The sequence below is a fragment of the Electrona antarctica genome (genome assembly GCF_951216825.1).
Source record: "Electrona antarctica genome assembly, chromosome: 11".
Lineage (NCBI taxonomy): Eukaryota > Metazoa > Chordata > Actinopteri > Myctophiformes > Myctophidae > Electrona > Electrona antarctica.
Window position 1 is genome coordinate 28,602,821 of NC_136792.1, and position 9,338 is coordinate 28,612,158.

The window sequence follows — 9,338 nt, forward strand, 5'->3', positions numbered from 1 at the left end:
CTTAAACGTCCCCCAAATGAGTGGGAGTGATGATAATTGTGATTAAATATGACAATAATAGACTGCCAGCTACAATATACTCTTACTCTCAGATTATAGTCATAATACTTGGTTCACTTCAAACTGAAAATAAAGCTGTTAGAGAAGATCGTGTGCACTTTTTTCTCTAACCACATGGTGGCACATAATTGCAAGAGTTATTGCCAATGTTCAATACTGAGCATTTAAATATTTCAGAAGAACAATAGCTATTGTTACGTTATATTCTTAATTTCTTATATGCAGACTATATAAGTGTTAAACATCTCTATATTCTGATACTGTAGTAATCATTATCTGTCCAGATCAGGTCATGAAAACTCAAAAGGTTTTTGTCCAGTTTTAGTAAACAACAACTCAACAAAGGGCCCTATTTTTCATGGTGTCTTATGTCTAATCTATTAGGTATCAAAATAATTAAAAAATACAGAAGATTAGTCATAAGGCACAAAATAGGGCCCAAAATGGTTCAGTCCAGTCATTAGCTTTATTTTAAGAATGTCTTTGTAGGATCTTGATGAGAAACAGGGAGATGTCTCTTCAGTAAACATGGTTTATTAGAAAAGGTTGCAAGTCAATGTGGCTGACATGACATGGTGTGTCCGGTGCGAGGGACGGGCCATCTGAGTCCGCTGCCAGTCCGCAAATTCAGTTGCAGTCCATCCCCATCTGTAGTCAGTGTCTCTCACCCCATCTCTATCCGAGTCTGAGTTCCTTTGTTCAACCATACTATTACTTATATATTACCATGAGTGTGTACTGTATGTACGGGCAATGCATGTATACACGTGTGTGTGTTGGACACGCACAGTGAATATGCGTGCACAGTGTCACCGCAAACAGACGCTGCGTTCATGTTTTGCGACATTTTGTACAAAACGCCCACTCCTGAAAACTTTGGAAGCCAATCTTAGCCAATCAGGATGGAATATGTGAAATCAAACAGACCTGTCTTGATCACATGACTATAGAGATCATGTGTACCGATTAGTGTGATATTTGGATAAAATCTGAAGGAGTAATATCAAAAAATGTGTTTTACAAAAGTCAGCCTTGTGACGCTATAAAAAGCAGATGTGAACTAGAAAAAGTGCCCTTCTGGGCACAGGTCTCCACCACGAGGATAGCAGTGTGTGTGATGTTTGGCAAAATGTTTAGGAGTAATATAATCATGTTTTGTGTGTGTGTGTGTGTGTGTGTGTGTGTGTGTGTGTGTGTGTGTGTGTGTGTGAGACACAGCTTGGCCTGTTGTAGCGCCACCATGAGGCTGATTTGAAAACTGTCAAGTGGCATTTTTTCCTCAGCCTAGTGGGAATATGCATGCACAGTTCCACCGAAATCGGACGCTGCGTTGAGTAGTTGTGGCGATTTGTACAAAACGGGAACCAAGCGGGCTACTCCTGAAAATGTTAGAAGCCAATCGTGGCAAAGAAGGTGGATTACATGACTATGGAGAGCATGTGTACCGATTTGCGTGAAATTTGGATAACATCTGAAGGAGTAATATTAGAAAATGTGTTTTACATATGTGGGCCTCCTGGTGGCGCTATAAAGAGCAGATGTGAAGAAATGTCATGTGAACATTTTCAACTCAGCCTCATGGTGGCGCTATAACTGGCCTCTAGGGAGTTGGCATACAAAGTTATCCACAAATCCGTGCAGTTGGAGGTAAAAACACTTTTCGGCCAGTTATAGCGCCACCATGAGGCTGAGTAGAAAATGTTCACGTGGCATTTCTTCCTCGGCCTAGTGGGAATGTGCATGCGCAATTTCACGGAAATCACACGATGTGTTCATGATTTGCAGCATTTTGTTTGAAACTGAACACTCCTGCGAACTTTGGAAGCCAATCTTAGCCAATCAGGATGGAGTCTGAGAAATCTGAAAGACCCGTTTGGTTGAATGGCTCTAGAGAGACTGTGTACCAATTTGCGTGATGTTTGGACAAAATCTGTAGGTGTACTGTCCAAAAACTTGTTTTGCACAAAGCGGCCTCCTGGTGGCGCTATAACAGGCCGTTCTGGAAATTTTGGGGCAGAGGTTCATCGTTGGCATCCAGGGAGTGTGTGTGCAAAATGTGGCATCGACCGGGTTAACAGTGCCGGAGATTAGCTGTTCACAGACGGACACACGGACGGACACACGGACGGACACACGGACGGACGGACGGAGTGCAAAACATACTCTCTCCCCATGCCTTCGGCCTGGTGGAGACAAAAATACAGGGCAAAGGTTTGTCCTTGGCTTCTAGGGAGTTAGCTAGGCGGGAAATTGATGTGATAGTTCAGTTGGTGATGAAAGCATGAAATTCGGCACAGATGACCTTCATATGACCCTAATTGATAATCAACCTCGGGCCACGCAGAATTCCACCATTTTTCAAGATGGCCGCCAGTTTGCAATTGGACCTATACGTTTTGGACTATATCACTTTGCTAGGGCTGTAAATATTTGATTTCACCATCATTTTGATATAAGAGAAGATCAAAATAACTTTCAATATGGCGGCATGTTTTCCAATATGGCTGCCAATAAACTGCATAAATGTACATCTGCTCATGGTTAATGCACAGTTGGTGATACAAACATGACATTTGGCACAGATCACCTTTATGACACCCTAATTCATAATAAACCTTGGGCCATGCAGAATTCCTAAATTTGTCAAGATGGCCGCCAGTTTTAAAAATGGCTGCAACTGGACCTATATTTTGGACTATACCACTTTGCTGAGGCTGAATCTTTGATTTCCACCTAAGGGAATATGTCCTGGAGTTATTTCTACCATGTAAGATACAAAATAACATTAAATTCCAATATGGTGGCATGTTTTCCAATATGGCTGCCGATAAATTGCATAACTGTACATCTGCTCATGGTTAATCCACAGTTGGTGATACAAGTATGACATTTGGCACAGATCACCTTTATACCACCCTAATTGGTAATCAACCTCGGGCCACGCATAATTCCTCCATTTTACAAGATGGTCGCCAGTTTTCGGCTGCAACTGGACCTATATTTTGGACTATAGCATTTTGCTGAGGCTGAATCTTTGATTTCCACCTAAGGGAATATGTCCTGGAGTTATTTCTACCAAGTAAGATACAAATAACATTAAATTCCAATATGGTGGCATGTTTTCCAATATGGCTGCCGATAAATTGCATAACTGTACATCTGCTCATGGTTAATCCACAGTTGGTGATACAAGTATGACATTTGGCACAGATCACCTTTATACCACCCTAATTGGTAATCAACCTCGGGCCACGCATAATTCCTCCATTTTACAAGATGGTCGCCAGTTTTCGCCAGTTGAAATGGCTTCAACTGGGCCTACGTTTTTGACTATATCCTTTTGCTGGGGCTGTATTTTTTAATTTCCCCCTCATTTTGATATAAGAGAACATGTTCTGGAGGTATTTCTACCAAGTAAGATCAGAAATAACATTAGGTTCCAATATGGTGTCATGTTTTCCAGTATTGCTGCCGATAAATGATTATGGTTAATCCACATGATCTTATAACATGAGCTCCAACACCACATGTGCTTAAATAATAATTGTATTAATAATTACCATACACAGAATCCATTTAGGTTTTCAATGACCTAGGTTCAGATAGCGTGGCATATTTTGAAATATGGTCACCATCACCATACTCAAACTTAGATCCTATAAAGCTTGGTGAAGGTTTTTGGCACATCTTTGCAGCTTGGTATGCAGTTATGGCTTTGTGCAGATTCTTAGTTTTGTCTGTCTTGTTACAGGTCATTCAAGAGCTACCAAATCACTTTTCTGTTCTGATATTACTTCCTTTTTCTTTCCAATTTTGATGTTTTTAACTTATGTTAACATGAGTCATGGTATGTAGCTTTGTTCAAGTGTCAACTGAATTCCATCATTAAGTTGCTTGGGGTAAAAAATAATTGGCATGCAATTAATTTTGTAAAAACAACTTTGTTAGTTCAATCACTGTGTTTTGTTATGGCCGCGTTGCGTCGTGTCAAGGCTTCGGAGGCAGCCAATCATGACTAGGTTGCTACTACGCGATTTGCTACAGAAGTGGTTCAGACTCTCATAGCTTAGGCGGCATTTCAGAGTATGTGGTCAGACTCCCATTGGCTTTAATAGGGGCAGCCAATCATGACTAGGTCACTAAAATAAAATGAGCTGTTGTATGCCAGGTTTCCACCTGGCAAAAAATACACTTTACAATAATGATGGGCTTTACAACTGGGCTGGGCTCAGTAACATCACTATCCTACCCCCAGTCCGATCATTCATCCAATGCTATGTAATTCCTATATGATCTGTACACCTTCCGGAAGACTAAAGCCCTGTCTTCCTTGGCTCGGCTCTCCCACGCTGGCACATCCTGTCAATTCAGGTGTGGCTGTTTAACTTTAATTTGGGGCAAGCTAAACAGCATTTAGGAAACTAGAAAATGTATTAGCATTGAACCCCATGCTGAGTATCACAGCTATAGTGTCAACCAGTGTGCCCTGGTACTGCAATAACACAATAAAAACTTGTCAATTGGGCTTTGGGCATCTTCCCAAATTGAGGAATTCTGCATGGCACAAGGTTGATTACCAATTAGGGTGGTATAAAGGTGATCTGTGCCATATTTCATGCTATCCGGTCTGTGTATTATCCATGAGCAGATTACATTCATGCAATTTATCGGCAGCCATATTGTAAAACATGCCACCATATTGGAACCTAATGTTATTTCTGATCTTACTTTGTAGAAATACCTCCAGAACATATTCTCTTATATCAAAATGAGGGGGAAAACAAATAATTACAGTCTCAGCAAAAGGATATAGTCCAAAACGTAGGCCCAGTTGAAGCCATTTCAACTGGTGAAACCTGGTGGCCATCTTGAAAAATTGAGGAATTATGCATGGCCCGAGGTTGATTACCAATTAGGGTGGTATAAAGGTGATCTGTGCCAAATGTTATGCTTGTATCACCAACTGTGGATTAACCATGAGCCATGAACCATGAGTAGTACAGTTGTGCATTTTATCGGCAGCCATATTGGAAAACATGCCACCATATTGGAACTTAATGTAATTTTGTTATCTTACCTGGTAGAAATACCTCCAGAACATATTCTCCTATATCAAAATTAGGGGGACATCAAAGATTCAGCCCCAGCAAAGTGATATTATCCAAAACGTAGGTCCATGATCGTTGCAGCGATTTAGAATCTTGAAAAATGTAGGAATTCTGCATTGCCCAAGGTTGATTATGAATTAGGGTGTCATAAAGGTGATCTGTGCCAAATGTCATGTTTGTATCACCAACTGTGCATTAACCATGAGCAGATGTACATTTATACAGTTTATTGGCAGCCATATTGGAACCTAATGTTACTTTTTATATCGTACTTGGTAGAAATACCTCCAGAACATATTCTCTTACATCAAAATGAGGGGAAATAAAATATTTACAGCCCCAGCAAAGTCATATAGTCCAAAAACGTATGTACAGTTGCAGCCATTTTTTAAACTGGCGGGCCACCTTGAAAAAATTGGAATTCTGCGTGGCCCGAGGTTGATTGTCGATTAGGGTCATATGAAGGTCAGATGTGCCAAATTTCATGCTTTCATCACCAACTGAACTATCATGTATTGAAAACAGCTATTTCCCGCCTAGCTAAGTGTGCATACAAAGTTTTACACAGATCGGTGCAGTTATAGGTAAAAAAAATCACGAATAGGCCAGTTATAGCACCACCATGAGGCTGATTTGAGAAGTGTCAAGTGGCATTTGTTCCTCGGCCTAGTGGGAATGTGCATGCAACATTTCACGGAAATCACACAATGTGTTCACGATTTGCGGCATTTTGTTCAAAACGGAGCACTCCTGCGAACTTTGGAAGCCAATCTTAGCCAATCAGGATGGAGTATGAAAAATCTGAAAGACCCGTTTGGTTGAATGGCTCTAGAGAGACTGTGTACCAATTTGCGTGATGTTTGGACAAAATCTGTAGGTGTACTGTCAAAAAACAGTGTTTTGCAAATATCGGTCTGGCATCCAGTGAGTGTGTGTGCAGAGTTTGGCTGCGATCAAGCCATCGGTGACAGGGATAGCTGTCCACAGACGGACACACGGACACACTTGGACAGACTAGTGTAAAACATATCTCCCCATGCCTTCGGCCTGGTGGAGACAATAACCTGTGTGTGGCTATGTGCGGAATTCTTCTTTTCCTGTATGCAAACATTTTGTCCAGCACCAGCGAGGGACTGTATGTGTAATTAGGGAAAATTCGCTAAATGTGTGGCAAATCTGCAAAAAAAATGCTTACCACTAGCTTTCTTCACAAATGTGTTCATAAAGGTGTCTACTATCACAGAAAAAACTGTTCCAACCCAACTCCCTTGGGAAACTTTGTGACAGCTGCTGAAAGTTGATTAAACATCCAATATAAGGCAAAAATGTCCAAATTTCATTATACTTTAAGTAGCATGTGACGTGTCAAACTAGGGGGTTTTCATGATTCTGAATCCATTGCAAGCATTAGTTTTGCACAAAAAACACTCCTTCGCCTAAAAATGGCATAGCTGTCATCACAAATGTGATGAGGTCAGCACATTTGGGCACATTTGGGCAAGTGGCTATGGCCGAATTTAGCCCAAGAGGTGTTTTCGTGCTAAACTAATTCTTGGAATGGATTCAGCATCATGAAAACCCCCTAGTTTGACATGTCACATGCTACTTAAAGCATAATGAAATCTTGGGAATTTTGCCTTATATTGGATGTTTATGGTACCCCAACTTTCAGCAGCTGTCACAAAGTTTCCCAAGGGAGTTGGGTTGGAACAAATTTATATGTGATTGTAGACACCTTTATGAACACATATGTGAAGAAAGCTAGTGGTAAACATGTTTTTTGCAGATTTGCCACACATTTAGCTAAGTTTCTCTAACTAGTGCGCAAGCCACCTGTTTTTAAACTAATAACAAATTAACAATACTAGCCTATTATATTATGCACACGTGTTACATTTTCATAAAATACAGCATGTTTACGTTTACAGCACGTCACAGCTTTGTTTTTCTTTTGTTTTTTTAAGATATTCTTTTGTCTTTTTCTGCCTTTTTATTGATAGGATGAAAGTAGTCACAGCTTTGTTTAATTGTTGTAATATTTGTTTGTTTGTTTGTTTGTTTTTTACTTCACCGCATCACAGTCACACGGAAGCTTGTAACTCTATTCAACTAAACTTAACTCCCCTCAACTAGGCTGCATTTCCATCAGGCCTTACTGGGTCAGTTGGTATGTCAAGTTGACGTGTTCTAAGTTTTGTAAACAGAAAAACATGTTCTGTGCAGTGCTGGGGTCTCCCCCACAATGAGGGGACACCATACATCAACACGTCTGTCTGAAATAAATCTGTGGCCACGTTACACAACTGTTGCAAATCAATCAGGGGGGACAACAGAAACAAGGCCAATCAAAGATCAATGACAAGTCACAATTATACTGCAAAGCAGTTGATATTCACTGTTGTAGAGAGAGAAAGAAAAGGCCTACAAAATATTTTTTTGCCACCATGCCAGTCATGAACCAAAGCATCCACCCAACTCACAATGACCCCCAGCAACTAGCCGCAATTTGCAACACTAGATTTTTTTATAATAGTTGCAATACCTTCCATTGACAGCCCATTGATCCACATCGAATTTCCGATCTGCTTGTATTAAACACCGTTAAACTCACCAACATTGCAGCTGTAGGGCAAGCTTATCCTCTTTCAATCTACAAAGCGACATGTTATGGGCTACTTTCAGTCAAGAAATTTCGGCCGTGAATAAAATATATTTTTTTGCCGTGATATTTTAAGTGTTGGAGTTTGGAAGCACTCGTTTTTATAACGGGTCGTGCTGCTGCCTCCTGCATTATGTGCAAATTTGAAACAGGTGGTACGCAGGGCCGTTCAGTGACTTTGACGAGCTCTTCCAAACTCCAGCACTTGGAAAAATAATCACCTGCACAGAATTTCTTGACAGAAAGTAGCCCATAACAACACTCTACGGTGGATTTTTATGAAACAAACACTTTGCAGATTGAAAGAGGATTGAAGCTTGTTGCAATGTTGGTGAGTTTAACGTTGTTTAATACAAGCAGCTCTGAAATTCGATTTGCATCAATGGGCTGTCAATGGAGGGTATTGCAACTCATTCATCCAATAATAAAAACATTTAGTGTTGCAAAGTGTGTCTACTCAACAACCACAACACAACACACATAACCTACTGTTTATCATTCTTCAATTGAAAATTAACATTTGGAATTGATTGATGGCTGTTATAATATAAAGGGATGAAAACGAAGGGGCACGGTGGCACAGTCGGTAGTGCTGTTGCCTCACAGCTAGAAGGTCCTGGGTTTGATTCCCACTGGGGACGCTGTGGGCACTGGGGGCGTGTTCTCTCCTCCGTGTCATCAGTGCCCATACCCGAAGTGGGGTTGGCAAAAGCGCCTTTCTGTGTGGAGTTTGCGTGTTCTCCCCGTGTCCCCTAGGGTAGGTATACCCTCACATAAAATATGCAGTAATCCTGGACTCTAAACTACCTCCCCCTGGCTAGCCGGGGCAGAAAGGAACTGGTGGGAATAACATGTTCCTTCCACACGCTACGTCCGGCTGGGGAAACTCCCCCCTGTCAGGTGAAAAGAAGCAGCTTGGACTACTCTGCATAGAAGGAAGCATGAGGTTAGTCCGCTGGCCCCCGTTACAACTCACACCTTCAAGGCAGCTGCAACACAACAACTGTAGATTCAGATCAGCATTCAATTCCAGAGCCAGATACTGAACATGTTTCATTGGGTCCCAAAATGGCAATAGTACACCAGCTTGACTCACACTAGTATCCACACAGCATACAACACAAGCAGCAGCAGCAAAGAAGAAAAAAAACAAAGTTCCTACCTTGAGCCGTCTTCTACTAGTTCATGATGAGACCTCCAGCGGCGTCTCCAGTCATCTCCAGTCTCCATACATCTGGCTAGCTGGTCAGTACTTTCCTCCCAGTATCAATGGCACCGACCAGCCTCATTCTCCTGGCTGCCATCTTCTCACTCAGCCTTGGATGTTTAGTCCTGCACATAGCATTCTGGTGTTGTGCAGTGGACTGTGGTCAGGGATTTAGGGCAGGCACTAGGGTCCAGCATTCACAGCATGTCACAGGAGAATGGACTCATGCTGAGAAGAAGCTGAGCTTGGGGGGTCTGGGGTCATTACCCTGGCTCATGTACCTGTGGAGCAGGTTGAGAGAGAC